At 42.0% G+C, this 26,713-nt stretch overlaps 1 protein-coding gene across 1 annotated transcript in view; it reads left to right on the top strand.

Moving 5' to 3' along the window:
* RORB (RAR related orphan receptor B) overlaps nt 1–26,713 on the top strand; it is a 352,234-nt gene that overhangs the window by 203,624 nt on the left and 121,897 nt on the right. The window lies entirely within an intron of this gene.

Below are 26,713 nucleotides of genomic sequence, written 5' to 3'. Positions count from 1 at the left end.
ATGTGCCTAAACATTGAAACCCCCCACAAGTGACACCATTTTGGAAAGTAGACCCCCTAAGGAACTTATCTGGATGTGTGGTGAGCACTTTGACCCACCAAGGGCTTCACAGAAGTTTATAATGCAGAGCCATAAAAATAAAACAAAATTTTTTTCCCACAAAAATTATTTTTTAGCCCCCAGTTTTGTATTTTCCCTAGGGTAACAGGAGAAATTGGACCCCAAAAGTTGTTGTCCAATTTGTCCTGAGTACGCTGATACCCCATATGTGGGGGGGAACCACCGTTTGGGCGCATGGGAGGGTTCGGAAGGGAAGGAGCGCCATTTGGAATGCAGACTTAGATGGAATGGTCTGCAGGCGTCACATTGCGTTTGCAGAGCCCCTAATGTACCTAAAAAGTAGAAACCCCCCACAAGTGACACCATTTTGGAAAGTAGACCCCCTAAGGAACTCATCTTGATGTGTTGTGAGAGCTTTGAACCCCCAAGTATTTCACTACAGTTTATAACGCAGAGCCATGCAAATAAAAAATATTTTTTTTTCCACAAAAATTATATTTTAGCCCCCAGTTTTGTATTTTTCCAAGGTTAGCAGGAGAAATTGGACCCTAAATGTTGTTGTCCAATTTGTCCTGAGTACGCTGATACCCGATATGTGGGGGGGAACCACCGTTTGGGCGCATGGGAGGGCTCGGAAGGGAAGGAGCATCATTTGGAATGCAGACTTAGATGGATTGGTCTGCAGGCGTCACATTGCGTTTGCAGAGCCCCTAATGTACCTAAACAGTAGAAACCCCCCACAAGTGACCCCATATTGGAAACTAGACCCCTCAATGAACTTATCTAGATGTGTTGTGAGAACTTTGAACCCCCAAGTGTTTCACTACAGTTTATAACGCAGAGCCGTGAAAATAAAAAATCTTTTTGTTTTCCCACAAAAATTATTTTTTAGCCCCCAGTTTTGTATTTTCCCAAGGGTAACAGGAGAAATTGGTCCACAAAAGTTGTTGTCCAATTTGTCCTGAGTACGCTGATACCCCATATGTTGGGGTAAACCCCTGTTTGGGCACACAGGAGAGCTCGGAAGGGAAGGAGCACTGTTTTACTTTTTCAACGCAGAATTGGCTGGAATTGAGATCGGACGCCATGTCGTGTTTGGAGAGCCCCTGATGTGCCGAAACAGTGGAAACCCCCCAATTATAACTGAAACCCTAATCTAAACACACCCCTAACCCTAATTCCAACGGTAACCCTAACCACACCTCTAACCCTGACACACCCCTAACCCTAATCCCAACCCTATTCCCAACTGTAAATGTAATCTAAACCCTAACCCTAACTTTAGCCCCAACCCTAACTGTAGCCCCAACCCTAACCCTAGCCCTAACCCTAACCCTAGCCCTAACCCTAGCCCTAACCCTAGCCCTAGCCCTAGCCCTAACCCTAGCCCTAGCCCTAACCCTAGCCCTAACCCTAGCCCTAACCCTAGCCCTAACCCTAACCCTAACCCTAGCCCTAGCCCTAACCCTAGCCCTAACCCTAGCCCTAACCCTAGCCCTAGCCCTAACCCTAGCCCTAATGGGAAAATGGAAATAAATACATTTTTTTTTATTTTTCCCTAACTAAGGGGGTGATGAAGGGGGGTTTGATTTACTTTTATAGCGAGTTTTTTAGCGGATTTTTATGATTGGCAGCCGTCACACACTGAAAGACCCTTTTTATTGCAAAAAATATTTTTTGCAATACCATATTTTGAGAGCTATAATTTTTCCATATTTTGGTCCACAGAGTCATGTGAGGTCTTGTTTTTTGCGGGACGAGTTGACGTTTTTATTGAAAACATTTTTGGGCACGTGACATTTTTTTATCGCTTTTTATTCCGATTTTTGTGAGGAAGAATGACCAAAAGCCAGCTATTCATGAATTTCTATTGGGGGAGGCGTTTATACCGTTCCGCGTTTGGTAAAATTGATAAATCAGTTTTATTCTTCGGGTCAGTACGATTACAGCGATACCTCATTTATATCATTTTTTTATGGTTTGGTGCTTTTATACGATAAAAACTATTTTACAGAAAAAATAATTATTTTTGCATCGCTTTATTCTCAGGACTATAACTTTTTTATTTTTTTGCTGATGATGCTGTATGGCGGCTCTTTTTTTGCGGGACAATATGACGCTTTCAGCGGTACCATGGTTATTTATATCTGTCCTTTTGATCGCGTGTTATTCCACTTTTTGTTCGGCGGTATGATAATAAAGCGTTGTTTTTTGCCTCGTTTTTTTTTTTTTTTTTTCTTACGGTGTTTACTGAAGGGGTTAACTAGTGGGACAGTTTTATAGGTCGGGTCGTTACGGACGCGGCGATACTAAATATGTGTACTTTTATTGTTTTTTTTTTTTTATTTAGATGAAGAAATGTATTTATGGGACTAATATTTTTTTTTTTTTTCATTATTTTGGAATATTTTTTTTTATTTTTTTTACACATTTGGAAAATTTTTTTTTTACTTTTTTACTTTGTCCCAGGGGGGGACATCACAGATCAGTGATCTGACAGTTTGCACAGCACTCTGTCAGATCACTGATCTGACATGCAGCGCTGCAGCCTTCACAGTGCCTGCTCTAAGCAGGCTCTGTGAAGCCACCTCCCTCCCTGCAGGACCCGGATCCGCGGCCATCTTGGATCCGGGGCTCGAGCAGGGAGGGAGGTGAGGAGACCCTCGCAGCAACGCGATCACATCGCGTTGCTGCGGGGGGCTCAGGGAAGCCCGCAGGGAGCCCCCTCCCTGCGCGGTGCTTCCCTGCACCGCCGGCACATCGCGATCATCTTTGATCGCGGTGTGCCAGGGGTTAATGTGCCGGGGGCGGTCCGTGACCGCTCCTGGCACATAGTGCCGGATGTCAGCTGCGATAAGCGATCGGCCGCGCTCCCCCCGTGAGCGCGGCCGATCGGCTATGACGTACTATCCCGTCCAGGGTCAGATAAGCCCAGGGCACCTCGACGGGATAGTACGTCTAAGGTCACAGAGGGGTTAAGGCAATCTGTCAGCAAGATTTCAACACCCCCACCCTAAAAAAAACTATTTATATGTGCCTGTACTATATGTCTTGCAAAGACTAGCTCAGCATTACCTTAACATGGCTAGTATGTTCCTCCATTACTGAGAAATCAGCATTTCAATTGATATGTACAGTAAATGAGTCTGAAAAGCTATCACACATGTAAAGTTGTCACTCCAGCTCTATTCTCCACCCTGTGCTGCCACCTCTTGCTTGACTGACAGCCTCTATGATGTGGGACTCAGGCAAAGGAGTTATCAATCAAGCAAGAGCAGGCAAAGCAGAGAGAAGAATAGAGCTTGAGTGACAGTGACTTCAGATCTACAGGCCATGTAAAGATATTGCTCGACTTGTCTTTGAAAGAACATCATGTAAATAAATAGTTTGGGGTGCTAAATCATGCTGGCAGATATACCAACTTCAACACCTGCTGGTTTGGATCATGGCTCAGCTGCTGTAGATCCTCAGTGGTAGGCCTAATATTGACCTTGCTCCTAGATGTTTTGCTGCTTGAATTGTTCATACTATACCTTTAGCTTTATTCCGGTCTTCGATTCTTGGCTATGATCCTGACTACACCTTTCTCTTTATCCTCTGGCTTGATGTTGCATCTGCCTCACTCTTTGGATGGTTCATGAGATACCTGCTATACTAATCCAAGCTCAGATCCTTGGCTGTGTTCCTCGCTATACTTTCACATTGTCTTCTGGCTTATTGCTTTTTTGACTGCATTCCTGGTAGCAAATCTATGTTCAGTTCCTGACTATGTGAGCAGGTTGCGGGATGCAGTAACAGGCAGGAGACAGAGCAAGTGTTAACTGGATTTTAATTACTCCACATAAGGAGGTAAAGGGTTAAACAGGAAATAAAACAGTTCAATGGTGAAATTGTGGGTAGGGTTAAAAAATAGTGAAGACAGTAGGGACAGTTCTTGTGGGGTTAACTTATCCTATCCGCTGATCCTCAGGCTGTGGGTGTTGTGAAATGTTGATGGCACCAACAACGGCTGACGCGACACTTGTCCACATATGTCCTGGAGATAATGGTGCTCTGTCTTCTGGCGGCAGCGGTTGGTCTCCAATACCTTCCACTGAGTCCCTAGTCCATGTACCAGTATGGCTGGAAAGATGGAAGACACCACATGGTCTGAGCCAAACGTGGTCCGACAAAAGTATACTGGAGCGCTGATAGCAGTTCCACTCTTGGTCTCTCTCAAGTGGCACCCACACGGTACTCACGGGCTAGGAGCGCTCAGCTTTTTGCTTAGTCACAGTCAGCGGGCACACCATGTCTTTTCTCTCAAGTTCTGCTGGTAGCAGCAGGGATGCTCTGGCGTGGGCCTGCGTCGTGCCAGTGCTCGAGGGAAGGTGCACTCACCCCTGTCCACTGCATGCTGTCTCTTCCGCCAACTCTGTCTGTTCCTGCGAGCGCTGTTGTCTCAGACACTTAGCCAGCCCCCTGCTGCTAAGTGCAAAGGTTGGTCGGGTCTCTAAGCTTTCCCCCAGACAACAGAGGAGACAGCCCCGACAGTTCCGGACCCGGCGCAAAAAAGGCACCCCTGGTCCGGTCCTTCTTCTTACAACTAGACTAATACTGTCCAGTACTGTCCTGACTACTGCTGTCAATCCTTGAGTATTCTTGGGACCAGGATTTGGGAAATTTTTGTGGGAAAATCACAACTTCCTTGGGTGTTAAAGGAGTTTTCCTGCCAGGGCAAATTTTCAACAAGTACCGTAGCATGCCAAATTCTAACAGTATATAATGTACACAATGTCAAAATTTAATTACTTACTGGCACACGTGGTTGTCACATGACTGCAAGTATGCAATTTCATATACTTGCGATCACATGCTGACTAGTTTCTCTTCCTACTGCTAGGACTCAGCATGGTAGGGTGCTTGCTTAATGTTTGCCCTGGCCCAGAAAACATCCTTTAATGGTGAAGATACCCATGAAGTATACCTTATACAAAAAAAATGATTATAGTGCCGAGTTGTGCACAATATTTTTTTTGATCACTTGCATTTTACCGATCACTTCCATACAAGATTCTGCTGCAGACAGGAATGGTTGTGGTCTGGGGTTGTTGGCTGCTGAGTTCCCACAGCATGGACCAGCGCTGATCAATCCTGCTATTTTGCAGCAGATTCTGCTAAGCAAACAATTTTAGGTAGATTAACAGCTCTTATTCCTCTGTTATGATTGTTTTTCTTTATGATGAGAGGTACATTTTAGAATATCATAAAGCTTGAGATGTCCTCTTTGATGTCCTTATGGCTCAACACAGTGGCACAGAATGTTTTATCCATCAGCCCCACCTTTTTATGTATTTTAGAGTAAATAATACCTATAAAGATGAGTTTTCCAATTTTTAGGTGGGCTTTAAACTAAAAACCAAAAAGGTCTTACAATAACTTATATTTATTAAATGTACATGATTACAACTAGTTTGTATCCTAACAAACCCAATACAGCATCTTTATCAAAAGTTTCACTCAGTTTAATTTAAAACCCAGTATCAATGTACAATAATGCAAGGATTTAAAGAATGGTACTTAGCTCTGCTATACCTTATCCTACTTCCAAAAAAAGGTGATTTCAGTTATAAAACCACACAAATGAAAGATTTGGAGCCACAGAAAGCATCAAAGCGGTGAATACACTTTGCCCACCTCAAATAATATTTGAGCTTCCTCCCCTGTTATCCACTGTTATTTTGGGTAACATGAACATCAGGCCAAAGGACCTAGTCTCTTTTATTCTCTGACACCAACCTCTTTTCTTCCCTGTGCAGTGTACGCTTATGAAAAACGTCTGTCATTCTGAAGGGTTGGAAGTCTATGCAATGGTGTTATCTACAAAGGACATAAGAAAAGTAGAGTAAAAGGGCTAAATAGTCTGCAGCTTTCTTTTAAAAATGCCAGTCTTCAAAGGCACACCAAAAACCACGGATATTTTATATGTGCTCTCCTGCTTAGCATCTTATATAAATCTACAGTAAGGCTACTTAGTCTTGCAAGGCTTGGAAAATCTATATTTTTAACATTTTTTAATCATTTCCCATTTTTTTTTTTGCATCCTGTGTGCATGGTACACGTATGGCTAAAAATGTACAATCAAAGGGTAAAGTTGTGAGAAAGTACAAAATATTGTCGGTAGGAGATTGAGTGTATTCCAGGATCTAGGACACAGAGGTCTTAGATCAGCATGTCTTTACCTCCAAAATATGTTTCGGATTCTTTTAATATTAGAAAAAGGATGAATAATAACACCAGATGATATTCTAGGAGATGAGAACATAGATGTGTTTTGTGTTGTCAATGCCTTGAGCAATGGTGAGAGTTATACATTTAGTGCACATATCGCTAATTTTATATACCTCACATATTATTTCAGAATTATACTTGATAAAATATCATTTGTAGCTTTTCAATCTCCAGTAAAGAACCAAGAAGAATATTCTCCAAAGTAACTTGAATCCTTACTTTCCAAAAAAATTATCAATTTTAAATTTTGGTCAAAGCAAAAAATATTAAGAAAGGATAAACACACCTCCAAAACTAGAGTTGGCAACTATGCTACAATTTTTCAAATATATATATCAGGTTTTTATTAGAAGCTCATTATAAATTATCTAATTAAATACATCCTGAAAGTTATAGTAGTCGCTATTTTTCTTTCTGTTCCAGTTAATGTTCAATCAAAACTTATTAGCTTAAAGAGAATTTGTCAGCAGGAATTCACACCCCAAACTATTCATATATGCATGTTGCTCTTTCAAAGACAAATCCAGCAATACCTTCACATGGCCAGTCCATTCCTCAGTCACTGAGAAATCAGTGTTTGAATTGATATGCAAATTAGGCTATAGGACAGAAGCCTCAGTCACTCCAGCTCTATTCCCTGTCCACCACCACCTCTTCCTGCTTGACTGACAGCTTCTATGCTGTGCGACTTCAGGCAAATGAGCAGGAGCAGGCAGCACTGGGTGGGGAATAGAGCTGGAGTGACAGAGACATCAGATGTTTAGCCTCATTTGCGTATAAATTAAAATACTGATTTCTCTGTAGTGGAGAAATGGACTGGCCATGTAAAGGTATTGCTGGACTTTTCTTTGAAAGAACTACAAGCATTACAGTCATTTTAATTATTTTTATTTAATAAATCAATGGTATACATGAAAATAAGCAACTTTGTAATATATCTTATCAGAAACATGTGCTTCTTTCTCAGCTAGAATTGATCAGTCATTCTCAAAATTGTCAATTGTGAGATAAAATATGTATTCAGTGCAGACAGACCTTCCCATTACTGAGATCGGAGCTTCTATGGACACAATACTATGAAAATGGGAGGAGCTCTTATCAGAGAATTTTGATAATGACTGATCAACTTTGGCAGAGAAAGAAGCAGATTTTTCTGACAAGATATATCACAAAGTTGCTTATTATTATGTGTACAATTGATTTATGAAATTAAAATTAAAATGATTTCTTTTTAAATCGTTTGGAGTGTAAAGTCCTGCTGACAGATTCCCTTTATTCAAACCTGTACTGTTCTACAGTTATATTTCCCAGCAAGCATTGTAGTGGTTGGTCACATATGCACAGGTCTCTTTGATTCTTTTTGTGTTGTCCCTGCATATCTTTTCTACATATGCTCGAAAAAGTTACTACCTTTGTTCAGTGCTATACTCTGCCTGCACTGTAGCAGGTATTTCACTGCCCGCACACGCTGATCAGCAGAGGTCTTCCAAGAGTGATAAAGTCTGCAAAAAAATCAGCTGTTTCCCTAGTCTTAGCATTTAGGCAGTGTGGATCAGCTGTCAAGCTTACGGCAGCGCGAAGGGTTGCACAAGGGAATTGTGGGTGAGCAGCGACACTCGGAATGTAATGCAGGCGTTTTAGCACCAATATAAGCCCATTCGTCCTGAAATACATTGTCAGTGTGGTCACTTTTACAGTTTTGTGATTGCATGTCGTGGGAAAACCTCTTAACTGAATCTCCTTTTACCTAATTCTATTTTTAAAGTGACCCGCCAGTCCAAGTAGAAAATTTGACTATGCGTGTGAAATGGATTGTCATTATGCCTAGGGTCCTTCTTTTGAATAATCCTGTCGATATTCCTCCGGTATGAATCTCAGATTGCATTTTTGCAAAATGTCCGCTGTGACTTCACTTTGGAGAGCGACACATAAATTCCCTTCTGGGGGGGGGGGGGGTTATGATCTCTAAAAATTCTTGAAATAGGAAAAGCATTGACAATGGTGGCAAATTTTGAAAAATGTAGAATATAAGGGAGTTGGAGCAATGAGGTGTGAAAATCCTTTCGTGATAACAATGTTGGTACATTTTGGATACACTCACAGCGCTTAGAGCCTATGATCACATACTTGTTCTCAAAAACTTTGGTCTTGTCCCCAAGTGAATCCAGTTGGGTGGTAGCCCACGGAGTGTACATTTTAGAGCCATATCCACCTTTTCCATTGTGGGACTTCCACTTGTTTAGAGCTCCTTTTCTCTCTTCTAACGTCTTCAATTTGACTTTTGTTCTACAGTAGCACAAGACTTGGTAACTTTTCGAAGATCTAAACCTCATTTGCCTTTCATTTTTTAAGACTTTTTTTGCCACAATCGCAACGCTTCAACTGAATCAACTATAAAAGGTAAAGCTTTTTTTGACAAGCCTACAAATTAATGGTGTCCCTTAAATTTTAAGAAATCTATTAATTCAAAATAATCTTTGGAAATAGTAAGAAGTCTTGGACCTGAGAGTAGTTTGCTATTAAGTGTCCCAGGATTGAAAGGGTTACCCATCATACGTAAAGACGTTATTTATTGTGGCATTTCACTCTTGTTAACAACCTCACATGTTGAAGTATGCATCCCACCAAATCCATCTTCTGCATTTTTCTTTGGTGAGAGTGCTCTGTGCTTAAAATATATATGAAGCCAGTACAGTTCTCTTCACTTCAGTTTCACTATCTAGATCCTGTTAACAGCAGGCGCAATAAATTATTAAGGTGCTACTCTGATGCTTTATTTGAAATTTTTTCTTAATTTCTCCTATGAGCAAGCAATGAAAAAATCATTGGAATAGTCAGAGGAGAGCAGCGATAGTGTGCAGAGATGAAATTGTAAAAATGAAGGGTCACGGACATCTTCGATTTCCTGGCTGCTATGGATGCCTTATGCTTGTGCTGGCAGCCATTTATTAGGTAGTTGGGAAAATAATGGGTGTGTGGGGGGAATCAATGTATTTCGATAGATTGAGCATTTGAGGTGGTCACTTTCAATTGCAATTGTTATATGATCACTTCTGCCCCCAAAATCTGCATTTTGCAAGGACTATCACTCCACTGCAGGTTGATATTATATCGGAAAGGGCAGACCGGTCTAGCGAAAAGACTAAAATGTCATATATAGGGTTGAGCGAAACGGGTCGAACATTTTCAAAAGTCGCCGACTTTTGGCTAAGTCGGGGTTTCATGAAACCCGATCCGACCCCTGTGCGGGGTCGGCCATGCGGTACGCGACTTTCGCGCCAAAGTCGCGTTTCAATGACGCGAAAAGCGCCATTTCTCAGCCAATGAAGGTAAACGCAGAGTGTGGGCAGCGTGATGACATAGGTCCTGGTCCCCACCATCTTAGAGAAGGGCATTGCAGTGATTGGCTTGCTGTCTGCGACGTCACAGGGGCTATAAAGAGGCGTTCCCGCCGACCGCCATCTTACTGCTGCTGATCTGAGCTTAGGGAGAGGTTGCTGCCGCTTTGTCAGAAGCAGGGATAGCGTTAGGCAGGGTCCATTAACCACAAAACCGCTTGTGCTGCAGCGATTTGCACTGTCCAACACCACCCTCGGTGTGCAGGGACAGTGGAATTTTTTTTTTTTTTTTTTTTCCCCTCAGCGCTGTAGCTCATTGGGCTGCCCTAGAAGGCTCCCTGATAGCTGCATTGCTGTGTGTACGCCGCTGTGCAAACCAACTGCTTTTTTCAAAGCACAAATCCTCTTGTTCCTTCCTTTCTGCACAGCTATCTTTTTTGTTTGTCCACACTTTTTATTTCATTTGTGCATCAGTCCACTCCTTATTGCTGCCTGCCATACCTGGCTGAGATTACTGCAGGCAGGGAGATAGTAGCTGCCTGCCATACCTGGCTGAGATTACTGCAGGCAGGGAGATAGTAATTGTAGGACATTCCCTGTTTTTTTTTTTTTTTTTTTTTTGGTGGGAGATTAAGATTGGCAATTTGGCATTTCTGCTAGAGTGCCATCCCTGTGTGTGCCATCTCTCTCACATAGTGGGCCATAGAAAGCCTTTTCATTTTTCTGTATTTTTTTTTGTGGGGTGTATAAATTCTCCCTGATAAAAATACAGTGGGAGATTAATATTGGCCTTTGGGCTTGTGTGCCAGTCCTGAGTGTGCCATCTCTCTCACAAATAGTGGGCCATAGAAAGCCTATTTTATTTTTTTTTGGGTTTTATAAATTCTCCCTGAAAAAAAGGGAGATTAATATTGGCCTCTGGGCTTCTGTGCCAGTCCTGAGCGTGCCATCTGTGCCAGTCCTGAGCGTCCCATCTCTCTCACAAATAGTGGGCCATAGAAAGCCTATTTAATTTTTTTTTTGGTTTTATAAATTTTCCCTGAAAAAAGGGAGATTAATATTGGCCTCTGGGCTTGTGTGCCAGTTGTGAGCGTGCCATCTGTGCCAGTCCTGAGCGTGCCATCTCTCTCACAAATAGTGGGCCATAGAAAGCCTATTTAATTTTTTTTTTGGTTTTATAAATTTTCCCTGAAAAAAGGGAGATTAATATTGGCCTCTGGGCTTGTGTGCCAGTTGTGAGCGTGCCATCTGTGCCAGTCCTGAGCGTGCCATCTCTCTCACAAATAGTGGGCCATAGAAAGCCTATTTAATTTTTTTTTTGGTTTTATAAATTTTCCCTGAAAAAAGGGAGATTAATATTGGCCTCTGGGCTTGTGTGCCAGTTGTGAGCGTGCCATCTGTGCCAGTCCTGAGCGTGCCATCTCTCTCACAAATAGTGGGCCATAGAAAGCCTATTTAAATATTTTTTTGGTTTTATAAATTTTCCCTGAAAAAAGGGAGATTAATATTGGCCTCTGGGCTTCTGTGCCAGTCCTGAGCGTGCCATCTGTGCCAGTCCTGAGCGTCCCATCTCTCTCACAAATAGTGGGCCATAGAAAGCCTATTTTATTTTTTTTTTGGGTTTCAGAAATTCTCCCTGGAAAAAAAAAGGGAGATTAATATTGCCCTTTGGGCTTGTGTGCCAGTACTAAGCGTTCCATCTCTCTCTCTCTCTCAGTCAGTGGGCCATAGAACGCATATTTTTGGTTTTATTTGTTTTCTAAATTCTCCCTGAAAAAATCATTTTATTTTATTTGGTTTCTAAATTCTTCCTGATAAAATCATATTTTTTTTATTATTTTTATTTCTAAAGTCTCCCTGAAAAAAAAAAAAAAAAAAAACAACCAAAAAAACAGTGGGAGATTAATATTGGCCTTTCTGCTTGTGTGCCAGTCTTGACTCCTGGGTGTGCCATCTCTCTCTCTCTCTCTCTCTCTCTCTCTCTCTCTCTCTCTCTCTCTCTCTCTCTCTCTCTCTCCAATTGTGGTCCATAGAAAGCCTATATTTTTTTTCCTTGATTTGGGTTCTAAAATCTACCAGAGAAAATAACTACATCAATCATTGGTAGAAAAATATTGGCCTCTGGGTTTGTGTGCCACTCCTGACTCCTGTGTGCGTCATCTCTCAGTCAGTGGGCCATAGAACGCCTATTTTTGGTTTTATTTGTTTTCTAAATTCTCCCTGAAAAAATTATTTTATTTTATTTGGTTTCTAAATTCTTCCTGATAAAATCATATTTTTTTTATTATTTTTTTTTCTAAAGTCTCCCTGAAAAAAAAAAAAAAAAACAGTGGGAGATTAATATTGGCCTTTCTGCTTGTGTGCCAGTCTTGACTCCTGGGTGCGTCATCTCTCAGTCAGTGGGCCATAGAACGCCTATTTTTGGTTTTATTTGTTTTATAAATTCTCCCTGAAAAAATCATTTTATTTTATTTGGTTTCTAAATTCTTCCTGATAAAATCATATTTTTTTTATTATTTTTTTTTCTAAAGTCTCCCTGAAAAAAAAAAAAAAAAAACAACCAAAAAAAACAGTGGGAGATTAATATTGGCCTTTCTGCTTGTGTGCCAGTCTTGACTCCTGGGTGCGTCATCTCTCAGTCAGTGGGCCATAGAACGCCTATTTTTGGTTTTATTTGTTTTCTAAATTCTCCCTGAAAAAATCATTTTATTTTATTTGGTTTCTAAATTCTTCCTGATAAAATCATATTTTTTTTATTATTTTTTTTTCTAAAGTCTCCCTGAAAAAAAAAAAAAAAAAAACAACCAAAAAAAACAGTGGGAGATTAATATTGGCCTTTCTGCTTGTGTGCCAGTCTTGACTCCTGGGTGCGTCATCTCTCAGTCAGTGGGCCATAGAACGCCTATTTTTGGTTTTATTTGTTTTCTAAATTCTCCCTGAAAAAATCATTTTATTTTATTTGGTTTCTAAATTCTTCCTGATAAAATCATATTTTTTTTATTATTTTTTTTTCTAAAGTCTCCCTGAAAAAAAAAAAAAAAAAAACAACCAAAAAAAACAGTGGGAGATTAATATTGGCCTTTCTGCTTGTGTGCCAGTCTTGACTCCTGGGTGTGCCATCTCTCTCTCTCTCTCTCTCCAATTGTGGTCCATAGAAAGCCTACATTTTTTTTCCTTGATTTGGGTTCCAAAATCTACCAGAGAAAATAACTCCATCAATCATTGGTAGAAAAATATTGGCCTCTGGGCTTGTGTGCCACTCCTGATTCCTGTGTGCGTCATCTCTCACTCAGTGGCCCATAGAAAGCATATAGTTTGTTACATTTGTTTTCTAAATTCTCCCTGCAAAAATCTATTTTTTTTTTTTTGGGGGGTTTCTAAAGTGTTCCTGAAAAAAATAAAAATAAAAAAAAAATAATAGTGTGACATTAATATTAACATTTGTGCTTCAGTGACAGTCCTGCGTGTGGGGCATCTCTCTAATTTGCAGCCACCAAAAAAAGAGTGTGTAACATTGGGCCTGATTTTCGCTGTGGTCTCACCAACCTGTAAAGGGGTAGCTAAATCATACAGAAGTTATAGCTCACCGTGTAAGTTGTGTGACTGCAACAAATAACGTTAGTTTGGTTACGTTTTTAAAACAATGAGGAAGTCTAGTGGAAGAGGTCGTGGCCGGGGGCGTTCATTGTCAGCTGGTAATGAGGGTAGTGGTAGTGGTGGAGCATCAGGTGGTCGTGGGGGAAAAAATATTGCACCTAAGTCTGGAGCTGTGGAGCCAGGTTCGTCGTCCGGCTACACAAGGCCTCGAACGCTCCCTTTTCTGGGATTAGGAAAACCGCTTTTAAAGCCGGAGCAGCAAGAGCAAGTTTTGGCTTATCTTGCTGACTCAGCCTCTAGCTCTTTTGCCTCATCTCGTGAAACTGGTAAAAGTAAAAGCAGCGCGTCGTTAGTGGATGTTCACGGTCAGGGACAAGTCACTTCCTTGTCCTCTTCAGCAAAAACAACAACAGAGAAGAATGCAGCAGGCGACACAACGGGTTACTCCATGGAGCTCTTTACACATACCGTCCCTGGCTTAGAAAGTGAAGCAGTTAACAGTCCATGCCCATTACAAATTGAATCTGACATGGAGTGCACTGACGCACAGCCACAGCCAGACTACTATGCTGGTCCTTTGACTCAGACCACAACATTGCCCTCGCAGGGTGCTGATCAAGAATCAGACCCTGATGAGACTATGTTGCCCCATCACGAACGCTATACCACCGAACGACACGGTGACACAGACGAAGTTGCGCAGGAGGTACAAGAAGAGTTATTAGATGACCCAGTTCTTGACCCCGATTGGCAGCCATTGGGGGAACAGGGTGCAGGCGGCAGCAGTTCTGAAGCAGAGGAGGAGGAGGGGCCGCAGCAGGCATCAACATCGCCACAGGTTCCATCTGCCGGGCCCGTATCTTGCCCAAAACGCGTGGCAAAGCCAAAACCTGGTGGAGGACAGCGTGGCCATCCGGTTAAAGCTCAGTCTGCAATGCCTGAAAAGGTATCCGATGCTAGAAAGAGTGCAGTCTGGCATTTTTTTAAACAACATCCAATTGATCAGCGCAAAGTCATCTGTCAAAAATGTTCTACTTCCTTAAGCAGAGGTCAGAATCTGAAAAGTCTCAATACTAGTTGCATGCATAGACATTTAACCACCATGCATTTGAAAGCTTGGACTAACTACCAAACGTCCCTTAAGGTTGTTGCACCCTCGGCCAATGAAGCTAGTCATCAACGCAACATCCCTTCCGGCAGTGTAGGACCACCATTTAGCGCACCACCTGCTGTATCTGTGCAGGTATCTTTGCCAGGCCAAAGCAGTCAGGGTCAGGGAATCACCAGTTTCGTAGTAGGAAACACTGCATCTAGGGCACCGGCGGCAACAATACCATCTCCCACCGTCTCTCAGTCTGCCATGTCCACCGGCACCCCCGCTAGTTCCACGATCTCCAGCTCTCCAGTCCAGCTCACCCTACATGAGACTATGGTTAGAAAAAGGAAATACTTAGCCTCGCATCCGCGTACACAGGGTTTGAACGCCCACATAGCTAGACTAATCTCGTTAGAGATGATGCCCTACCGGTTAGTTGAAAGCGAAGCTTTCAAAGACCTGATGGACTACGCTGTACCACGCTACGAGCTACCCAGTCGACACTTTTTTTCCAGAAAAGCCATCCCAGCCCTCCACCAGCATGTTAAAGAGCGCATCGTCCATGCACTCAGGCAATCTGTGAGCACAAAGGTGCACCTGACAACAGATGCATGGACCAGTAGGCATGGCCAGGGACGTTACGTGTCCATCACGGCACACTGGGTAAATGTGGTGGATTCAGGGTCCACAGGGGACAGCAAGTTTGGGACAGTTCTGCCTAGCCCACGGTCTAGTAAACAGTTGTCTGTAGCCGTTCGCACCCCCTCCTCCTCCTCCTCCTCGTCCTCCTGCAGAAGCAAGAGCTCGTCCACAGACCGCAGTCGCACAAACACTCCATCCGCACCTGCCACTGTTGCACACCAGGTCTCCCATTATGGGGCAGCTACTGGCATACGTCAGCAGGCTGTATTGGCTATGAAGTGTTTGGGCGACAATAGACACACCGCGGAAGTTCTGTCCGAGTTCTTGCAGCAAGAAACGCAGTCGTGGCTGGGCACTGTAGATCTTGAGGCAGGCAAGGTAGTGAGTGATAACGGAAGGAATTTCATGGCTGCCATCTCCCTTTCCCAACTGAAACACATTCCTTGCCTGGCTCACACCTTAAACCTGGTGGTGCAGTGCTTCCTGAAAAGTTATCCGGGGTTATCCGACCTGCTCCTCAAAGTGCGTGGACTTTGCGCACATATCCGCCGTTCGCCTGTACACTCCAGCCGTATGCAGACCTATCAGCGTTCTTTGAACCTTCCCCAGCATCGCCTAATCATAGACGTTGCAACAAGGTGGAACTCAACACTGCACATGCTTCAGAGACTGTGCGAACAGAGGCGGGCTGTTATGTTTTTGTGGGAGGATACACATACACGGGCAGGCAGTAGGATGGCAGACATGGAGTTGTCAGGTGTGCAGTGGTCGAAGATTCAAGACATGTGTCAAGTCCTTCAGTGTTTTGAGGAATGCACACGGCTGGTTAGTGCAGACAACGCCATAATAAGCATGAGCATCCCCCTAATGCGTCTGCTGATGCAAAGTTTGACGCACATAAAGGATCAGGCGTCTGCACCAGAGGAAGAGGAAAGCCTTGATGACAGTCAGCGATTGTCTGGTCAGGGCAGTGTACATGACGAGGTACCGGGCGAAGAGGAGGTGGAGGATGAGGAGGATGATGGGGATGAGTATATTTTTAATGAGGAAGCTTTCCCGGGGGCACGGGAAATTGGTGGCGTGGCAAGGCCGGGTTCTGGTTTTTTGAGGGACACAAGTGACGTAGATTTGCCTGCAACTGCCCCTCAACCAAGCACAACCGCAGATTTGACAACGGGAACTTTGGCCCACATGGCGGATTATGCCTTGCGTATCCTCAAAAGGGACACACGCATTACAAAAATGATGAACGATGACGATTACTGGTTGGCCTGCCTCCTTGATCCTCGCTATAAAGGCAAATTGCAAAATATTATGCCACATGAGAACTTGGAACTAATATTAGCAACAAAACAATCAACTCTTGTTGACCGTTTGCTTCTGGCATTCCCTGCACACAGCGCCCGTGATCGTTCTCACACGAGCTCCAGGGGCCAGCAGACCAGAGGTGTTAGAGGGGCAGAAATCAGAAGTGGCGTTGGACAGAGGGGTTTTCTGACCAGGTTGTGGAGTGATTTTTCTATGACCGCAGACAGGACAGGTACTGCAGCATCAATTCAAAGTGACAGGAGACAACATTTGTCCAGTATGGTTACAAACTATTTTTCATCCCTTATCGACGTTCTCCCTCAACCGTCATTCCCATTTGATTACTGGGCATCCAAATTAGACACCTGGCCAGAATTGGCAGAATATGCATTGCAGGAGCTTGCTTGCCCGGCAGCTAGTGTCCTATCAGAAAGAGTATTCAGTGCTGCAGGTTCAATACTAACAGAAAAAAGGACTCGTCTGGCTACCCAAAATGTAGATGATCTAACCTTCATTAAAATGAACCACAACTGGATTTCAAAATCTTTTGCCCCACCCTGCCCGGCTGACACCTAGCTTTCCTATGAAAAGGTCTTGCCTGTGGACTATTCTGAATGACTTTTCCAATCTCGTAATTTTCTTCACCTGATTGTCCAGCATACGACATGTTTCCACCTCACGAAATGGCCAAACTCCCCACACGGGGCCGTGCTATCGCCACTTTGCGCTTGGACCCTTGAGAGTGCTGTTTGTCTGAAGAGGTGGGTGTGGCCGCTTTTGGTCGACGGCACTGCCACTGGGTCCCTCATAGTACAATAAAGTGTCTCTGGCGGTGGTGGTGCGCACCCAACGTCAGACACACCGTTGTAATATGAGGGGCCCTGTGCCTGTACCGCCGGCCACAAGACAGTTCCCCCCCCCAGCTCAAACAGTGCTCTACCACTAGCAAAATTATCTCTCACAGCTTCACCAATGTGTAGTCTAGCCGCTGACATCCTTCAATGCCTGGCACTGACAATACCATTGTTTTGACATTTTTGTTATGTTAGGCCTTCGAAGCCTGTCTGCGGTCCCTTCTTTCTACAACTACTACACTGACCAGGCCACTGCTGGCCGTGTTACCCTGGAACCAATTTAAAAGTGCCTACAGTCAGCCCAATTTTGTTATGTTAGGCCTTCGAAGACTGTCTGCCGTCACTCCTTCCACTAGACTTCCACTGACCATACACTGCTGCCCATGTACCCCTGGAACCAATTTAAAGTGCCTACAGCCAGCCCAATTTTGTTATGTTAGGCCTTCGAAGCCTGTCTGCGGTCACTCCTTCCACTAGACTTCCACTGACCAGACCACTGCTGCCCGTGTACCCCTGGAACCAATTTAAAAGTGCCTACAGCCATGTGTTATTATTTTAGGCCTTCGATGCCTGTCTGCGGTCACTCCTTCCACTAGGCCTCCACTGACCACACCACTGCTGTCCGTGTACCCCTGGAACCAATTTAAAATTGCCTACAGCCATGTGTTATTATTTTAGGCCTTCGATGCCTGTCTGCGGTCCATTCTTTCAACTACTACTACACTGACCAGGGCACTGCTGGCCGTGTACCCCTGGAACCAACATCAGAAAATATAAAAATAAGTATTTTGCTTATAAAAAAGAAAATACTGGTGAGATATCAAATGCAGACATTTTAACATTAAAAACAAACACACAACTCTAATCTGGTACAGTACTAAAAATGGCCACCAGCTACAATTACTTTCTCCTGCAAGTAGTTAACTGAAAGTTTTTTTAAATTGAAAACACACATATGGCATCCACCGAGTGTTGTCCTGTCGCGTCTTCTTTATATTATTGCCGAGAAGATGCAAAATAATGAAAATAATAAAATCATTAATTACCAAAATAATAGAGAAAGTCAACACCACATTGCAAATAAACATTCATTCCAAATAAAGAAGCAGGGCGCGTCCGAGGGTGAGTATATACCTAATAAGAATATAATCACCCTCGGACGCGCAATGCTTATTTCCAACAGCCTTCCTTCCTAAGAATCAGCCCTTCCGTCGTGTAGAGAGACGTTGTGTTACACTCCAAGGTGTTCCCCAGGTTGCCTTTCCTGAGCTTCGATCTTCCGGCTCTCGTTTAGTAGTTCTTGGAAACTACTCTGCATTAGGCCTTCAAATTGGGTATGGGGTGTAGAGAGATGGTGTGTTCCACTCCAAGGTGTTCCCCAGGTTGCCTTTCCTGAGCTTCGATCTTCCGGCTCTCGTTTAGTAGTTGTTGGAAACTACGCTGCATTAGGCCTTCAAATTGGGTATGGGGTGTAGCGAGAGGGTGTGTTACACTCCAAGGTGTTCCCCAGGTTGCCTTTCCTGAGCTTCGATCTTCCGGCTCTCGTTTAGTAGTTCTTGGAAACTACACTGCATTAGGCCTTCAAATTGGGTATGGGGTGTAGAGAGAGGGTGTGTTACACTCCAAGGTGTTCCCCAGGTTGCCTTTCCTGAGCTTCGATATTCCGGCTCTCGTTTAGTAGTTGTCGGAAACTACGCTGCATTAGGCCTACAAATTGGGTATGGGGCGTAGAGAGAGGGTGTGTTACACTCCAAGGTGTTCCCCAGGTTGCCTTTCCTGAGCTTCGATCTTCCGGCTCTCGTTTAGTAGTTGTTGGAAACTACGCTGCATTAGGCCTTCAAATTGGGTATGGGGTGTAGCGAGAGGGTGTGTTACACTCCAAGGTGTTCCCCAGGTTGCCTTTCCTGAGCTTCGATCTTCCGGCTCTCGTTTAGTAGTTGTTGGAAACTACGCTGCATTAGGCCTTCAAATTGGGTATGGGGTGTAGCGAGAGGGTGTGTTACACTCCAAGGTGTTCCCCAGGTTGCCTTTCCTGAGCTTCGATCTTCCGGCTCTCGTTTAGTAGTTGTTGGAAACTACGCTGCATTAGGCCTTCAAATTGGGTATGGGGTGTAGCGAGAGGGTGTGTTACACTCCAAGGTGTTCCCCAGGTTGCCTTTCCTGAGCTTCGATCTTCCGGCTCTCGTTTAGTAGTTGTTGGAAACTACGCTGCATTAGGCCTTCAAATTGGGTATGGGGTGTAGCGAGAGGGTGTGTTACACTCCAAGGTGTTCCCCAGGTTGCCTTTCCTGAGCTTCGATCTTCCGGCTCTCGTTTAGTAGTTGTTGGAAACTACGCTGCATTAGGCCTTCAAATTGGGTATGGGGTGTAGCGAGAGGGTGTGTTACACTCCAAGGTGTTCCCCAGGTTGCCTTTCCTGAGCTTCGATCTTCCGGCTCTCGTTTAGTAGTTCTTGGAAACTACACTGCATTAGGCCTTCAAATTGGGTATGGGGTGTAGAGAGAGGGTGTGTTACACTCTAAGGTGTTCCCCAGGTTTCCTTGCCATTGCTTCGGTCTTCCGACTCTCGTTTAGTAGTTGTAGAAAAGTACACTGCATTAGGCCATACAAAATGGGTATGGGGTGGAGAGAGATGGTGTGTTACACTCCAAGGTGTTCCCCAGGTTGCCTTTCCTGAGCTTCTATCTTCAGGCTCTCATTAAATTGTGGTTAAATGGAACAACTGCATTTGGCGTACTAGTTGGTTTGGGGCCTACTATCGGTGTCTGCCACTCCTTGCTGTTCTCCTCCACTGAACAAAGCTGTGCCGCCTGTTTACTACGGTTGCCAATTTTGAACTGCATTTCGACTACTTACTGATTTGGCCCTACTCTCTGTGTCAGCCTCTCATTCCAGTTGTCCTCCACTGCAATGCCCCCTGGTTATTCCTGTGTTACCAATTTTGAACTGCATTTAGCCCACTTTCTTCTTTGGGCCTATATCTGTGTTTCCACTTCATCGTGCCCATTGCCCAGCCAGTGATAGATGAGTCTGCTGGTACATTGACCCATAACGCAACATTCCCCGTGCACGCTACACAACAACATTGTGACCCTGCTGAAAGTCAGGTTGCTCTTCCCGCATACCATACCACCTTACACGGGGACAAAGAGGAAGGTGCAGATGAAAGTGCAGGTTCCTTCATCAGGTGGGGGGAGGAATACTAGTTGGCGACGTCACTGGCACAGGGCCTCTCATAGTACGCAAAAGTGTTGCTGCCGGTGGGAGGCGCCCCCGCCGTGCAAACACACCGCTGTACTTTGAGGGGCCCTGTGCCAGTGCCAATGCCAACGAGTGGGCCCCCCCTGCTTGCTCAGGTTCACAGCACTTGCAAAGTTGAAATACTTACCTCTCCCTGCTCCACTGCCGTGACGTGGTCCAGATTTCCTGGGCCCACTAATTACTTGAACCAGCCCTACCCCCCACAACTTTAGCCAAATGACCCCCAATTTCAAATGCCTTCCAATTATTATAAGGTAAATTACGCTTGACAAGCTTCATTAAGAAGAATGGATGGTTTTGACATTAAAATGGCCACTCTAGGTGTTTTCCTGGCCCCCACTCACTGCCGACTATGCTGCCCCATTGACTTGCATTGGGTTTCGTGTTTCGGTCGATCCCGACTTTACGTCATAATCGGCCGATTTCACTCGACCCGACTTTGGACATAGTCGGGTTTCGCAAAACCCGGCTCGACTCTAAAAAGGTCAAGGTCGCTCAACTCTAGTCATATATAATAAATATAAATAGATTTTTTTAATAATATAAAATTGCATACGAATTCTAAATTAGTCGACACTAGGCAAGGGTCACATGACAGTATTATCACTGATTCAAGAGAATCGGACCGATTTTGTTAATCACACTCTGATCAGATTTTGATTGGAGTGTGATCCGATGCTCTCGGATGAAGAGAAGATGGGAAAAAAAATCTCCTCCATTCTGTCAGTCCATGAAAATCAGATGTTATCCGAGTGCCGTCTAGTTTTTTCCATAGCCTCATTGGCTTGAATGGCCGAGTGCAATCTGAATATTGTCTGTAAGTCAAGTACTGCGGGTCAAGAAAAAAATCGGACATGTGCAGGGCCCCATAGAATAACATTAGTCCATGTGAGATCCAGTGTTTTGTTGGATCACACTAGAACCGAACATACAGTCATTTTCACGAGTCCTTAAGATGCTCAATCCCTTAAGACCGTGGTGCTTTAATCCTTAATGACTAGGTAAAATGTAATAAATTTATTGTGCTTTGATTGAACAGCTATATATAACGTAGTTGCATAGTTTGTAGTTTATAAATATAGTTTTTGTACAACCTATGATTGCTCCTTAAGTAAAACAGAAAAAAAATTGCATTATGCAAAGTTGCAATTTTGATCTATGAACTTTATTATGCACGAAAAATACATGAAAGACACAACTAATAAACATATTTTAAAAACACAACAGTGGAATACAAAAAAAAAATTCTTCAATCTGAAAAAGTCAATAGTACTAATACAACATGGTGGTCTACATCATAAGCCATAGATGCCAACCATTGTCCAGCACCTCAACGTGCTTTTCGTGCTATAGTTTTGTCAGAAGGTCCACATAATTTTTGCATCTTTTTTTTCTCTTAGACAAAACGGCCTTTATGTTAGTTTTGCATCATTTGTTTGCATATTTTTGCTTTATTATACTTCCAATATGCTAAAATATTTTGTTTCGGATAACATTTTTCTTTTTTCTAAGTCCTTTTCAAATACAATTTGTCTCTTAAAATGTAGTAAAGGCAGTGTACATTTAATTTTATAATATATTATTTTTTGTGCCACGTTACAGGAAAAATGAACTCCTTTATGGTGATATTTGTGACCGTTGTGGTTTCTACTCGGTTTCCAAAGGGACCAATAAAAGAATTTATGTTTTAAATTCTATGCTATTAAGAAACATTATACACTTTAGCAGATGTTTGAGTTGAGGCTTGCATTATGTTTTTATCGGATCATTTAGGTTCAATATTCTGAGACGAGCAGGTTTCTGCTATACCTCAATTACCAGTAGTGACGACTGTATATTGTAGCTGTTGTTGTGAAATGTGAAACAATTGATGTGCCTGCAAACCTACAGCTTCATCCCGTAATTGATGTCACTCAGTAGTACTCTAACGTGTCTATTTCAGAACGTAGTAGATCTCCAGGGTGCTTGAAAAGTCATGTGTAAGCAACATCTATATGAGTCGCATGTTCCATTAACTTCATAAGGAATGTTACATAATGGTATTCCAGCTTTTGCAAGTAAAGGTACGGTAATCTACTTTTTGGAGATTCCAGCCTGTCAACTCAGACATTGTGCAGATCATAATAAAAAATATACAGTATTCTCATTAATAGTTATACAATACTAAATTTATCTTCTCACATGACAAATATTAATTGTGTAATGTCAGCACCATCTTCTCTTCAAAGTGGTCATCCAATACTGGACAACTGCATTTGAACTAGACAACTTTTAACATTTTCTTAAGATTGTGGTTCTTGATAATGGTGTGTCAGTATATACAGTATAAACACAGCATAATGTATATAATTATATATATATACATATACATATATATAATATATAGTACTGGTGTGAAAAAAGTCTGCGACATAAGAATGCTTCTTTCAGAAATAGAGGTGTAATAGCTTATATTTTATCAATGAGCAAAATTGTGCATGACCTGTGATGTAAAGCTGTTGTCTACAACCTCACCTTTGTAGAAGAGTTTGGCTTCTCCTCACCCAGTATTAAAGGGAACCTGTCACCTAAATTTGGCGGGTCCTTTTTTGGGTCATATGGGCGGTGTTTTCGGGTCTTTTATTAACCCCTTTTTTCCCGCTGGTCGCAAAATTGACTTGCCGTTGATTCGCTTTCCTCCCTAGTTAACGCGTGCGCGGAGCAATCTTGCCTTGCGCACGCGCAGTATGCTTTGCCCAATATATATATTGAATTAACACATCAATGTCTTTACATGAGTCACATAATTATAAACTAGCTGAAATGTACAGTTCTCCATTCATTTACAGCTCCTTCAGAACCAATGAATGGGCACATGTGATTTCATAGCGTGCAGTGGCTTTATTTCATGATTTTTTTAAAGATTTTCACAAAAACTTTTGACATGTCATAAAGACACATCCTAAGTTTTGAGTGATGAGGATCTGAGTACTGAGACCCCCTACTATTTTTTAAAATGAAGGGGCAGCAGAGTCCAGCCAGACATCACTCTCCACAGGCACTGAAGACGGGCTCATAGACTTTCTATTGATCCCGTCTTCAGTCTCCAAGGACAGCAGTTCTCGGCTGAGAGCTTCCCCTTTGTTTTAACAATAAGCAATGGTCTCAGATGGCCTCGGAGCCTTGACACCTTGAATAAAAAAAAAACTGACTTGTCTCCATAAAATGTCCAAAGTTTTGTGCAATTGTAGTTATTCTCTATACACGTCATACTTTCGTATACCTTTTCTTATACAGTAGTAGTTTATAATACAAGAATAGCAATAATTGTCAGTGTCAGCTGAAAATCTGTCGCCCACATCATTTACATGAACATTTACAAAAGTATTTTAAATGCTTAAAAATCCACCATTAAATTTGGCATGAGATATGTTATGATCTCCATGTCAATGTTGGTACTACATGCTTGGTTTAAATGGAGCCTTACCATATTAGTTCACTAAGAAGTGGTGATTGATGAAAACCGATGTATAATATATATTGGCAAATACAACCAAATTTACAAACGCATCACCTAATTTTCCACATTTTATTAGGAAGTATACCCTTCTTCCATTAATAAAATACAGTATTATTAAAAGTTTCCTTTATGTAGTTCTTCCATTTTGAAAAAAATAATGGCTCAAATATTGGATAAACTTCATGGAGCACAATGTGCTTTCCTTGGAGAATAATTGGCACTAGTGAGATAGTTTCCTTTTTTATGGATGAGGGCTAATTTGTTTATTCTTTTCCCATGTGCCTTTAAGACTCCATACATTAGCCAATATATCATTATTTACTTTTCTTTATATCATCTTTTCTCACAATTTGGTTTGAAAATGTAATCAAGGCAGGGTGCAAGTTGCAGGGAAAATCTCTAGTTACAGGAGAGGTTAAGTAGTATGTAGAGTCTGTTAATAAAATATTAAATAACACTTCCATGATATTTTATATAAATTACTCCTAAAAGTGCAGGTACGCTAAAACTAAATAAGATTCACAACATCAGAGCACAGATGTAAATCTGGCCATTAAGTCTACCCTTATGTGATAGATTTGCTTTCAATACTTTCCTGAAAATAGAGACCTATTTTATTATCACAGTTTCATCTTCATAGCTTTAAACAGACATCATTAGTATTATCAATAGACCCTTTTTTTAATCACCATTGCTAAGTGGAAAGCAAATGGAAGGAGTAATTCCGCATGCTTGCCTAGAGAAATAATCCTGTGATTTCTCTTCGCCGTTGCTGTCACTCCTTCTTACGTAATGGAATGGAATAGTCTATGCCTTTAACATCCCTTTCCTTTAATCTCATTAATGCAGTCTAATAGGCTTCTGAAGACGTAGCATTGTGTTGACTGGGTGATTTAGGGAATGCAGTCCACTCTCTGTCTTTTACCAACACAAAATGTGTGAGAACTATCTCAGGCTGAAATCTGATGTGATTGGTGAGTGCAAATGCTGTGGGAACGGTTTTAGACCAGCGTTTATTACAATTACTGCTATACAGCACAGTTGGCCTTAATGTTATCTGGATATCATACTTGAAAGATATCGAGCCTGTCGACCTCTGCAAAAATGTCACATCATTAGACTATATACTGTCTGCGGTCTGATTATGGTTTTGTCATCCATAATTTTATTTTTTATTTTTTTTATTTTTTACCTGGAAGTAGTACATTATAATATCATATAGACAAGTGAAGCATAAAACACATAAGACCTATTCTTTTATATTAAGCATTCTGGTTTAGATAGGTCACCTTATATTGTGGTTATACTGTATAAGTAAAGGGGATTACTGACCATCTGAAGCGTATAGATTTTCAGATTAGACTGATCAATAGGTTTACTGTAGAAAGTCTATTTGGAGTAATTGTTTAGAAATGTCAGATGTTTCCCACTAGTTCCTATCGGATGATCATCTAGACTCCGTCGTTACCATGAAAAGAAGTTTAAAAAAGTCAAATGGAATCTTATTAACTCTTTTCTATCTTAGCATGATTGCTGAATCGCATTTATATCTTCTGTGTGCATCAGCTGTATATGATAGATTCTCTAAGAAAAGCATTGACTTTACTACTATATCATAAATATTATATGTGGTGGTGTACTCAATTATCTCATATACGTGGTGGTGTACTCAATTATCTCATTATTAGACGTAGGCTGCAGGAATGGCACAGATCATTTATGTTGTACATGATCTGATTTACCTTGTGTCTGGTGGGGGTGTAACATTCACTCAGCTATGGAGCACAGTTATGGAAGCAAAAGAGCAAAAACATTGGATTAGCGGAATTTTTAAATGCTTCATCAGTTAATATTGCTTGTATGTGTATACATGTAAATGTTTATATTTTATTACAGTGGATGCATATTTTAATTCAATCAGATTGTCGGAGTGGAAATAAATGCAACACAAACAAAAGAATATTTTCATAAATTAGAGCCTAAACAATATAGAAAAAAGGTTTCCGTTTTCAATAGGAAACACTAAATAAAAAATAAGATGGTTTGCTCATCTCCTACAAGTGTAAAGATTGACTAAATCTTTGACATTAGAGCGTTATTGTATGTAAAGATTGTGCATACCTTGTGCTATCACAAGGATGACGCACAAAGAGGCGGACTTGTCGAAAAATAACACAATGAGCTGGTAAGGTACAGTGGAAAGTTTTTGTTTTGTTCTTTTTAGCTCTTTCTGATAATTTTAGTATTAATTTTCTGGTTGGAATGATGATAATACTGTCTTAGTAACAACACTAGAGGCAGAAATGGTTGCGTCATGAGCATTCTTATGTGTCATATGGACTTAGTCCAAAAGTCAGTGTTTCAGTACCTTGGAGAGGACTCCCGCAAACTGCTGTGTGTCCATGATATTCAGATTACAGCCCTTATTTTCCAAGAAAATATTGAAAATTGTAAAAGCAACCAGATTTTATGCTGTTTAGATTATCCTTTGTACAAGTCTGTGTAGCTCCACGGAAACATAGGATAAAATAGGAGATAAAGTTTGTTGTCAAATATTATTAACGTAGGCAAGGCGGTTCTGTACATGGGAAACAGCGTCTGTGGTAATATATGTTCTATTTAACAGCTGTCAGCACATTCGCATGCCTTTTCTATTTTACAATCATAATTTCGAACATATTTCCTTCTGACATAGAACACTAATCGCAAGTAATTGTACTTAATGGATTTAATCATTTACACAAAAAGCACAACATCAGGTAAATCTGATCTCTTGCCTGATGAAAAA

Source organism: Ranitomeya imitator, chromosome 1 (assembly GCF_032444005.1).
Source record: "Ranitomeya imitator isolate aRanImi1 chromosome 1, aRanImi1.pri, whole genome shotgun sequence".
Taxonomy (NCBI): domain Eukaryota; kingdom Metazoa; phylum Chordata; class Amphibia; order Anura; family Dendrobatidae; genus Ranitomeya; species Ranitomeya imitator.
The sequence above is the reverse complement of the archived record's forward strand: the minus strand, read 5'-3'. Positions and strand labels throughout refer to the sequence as shown.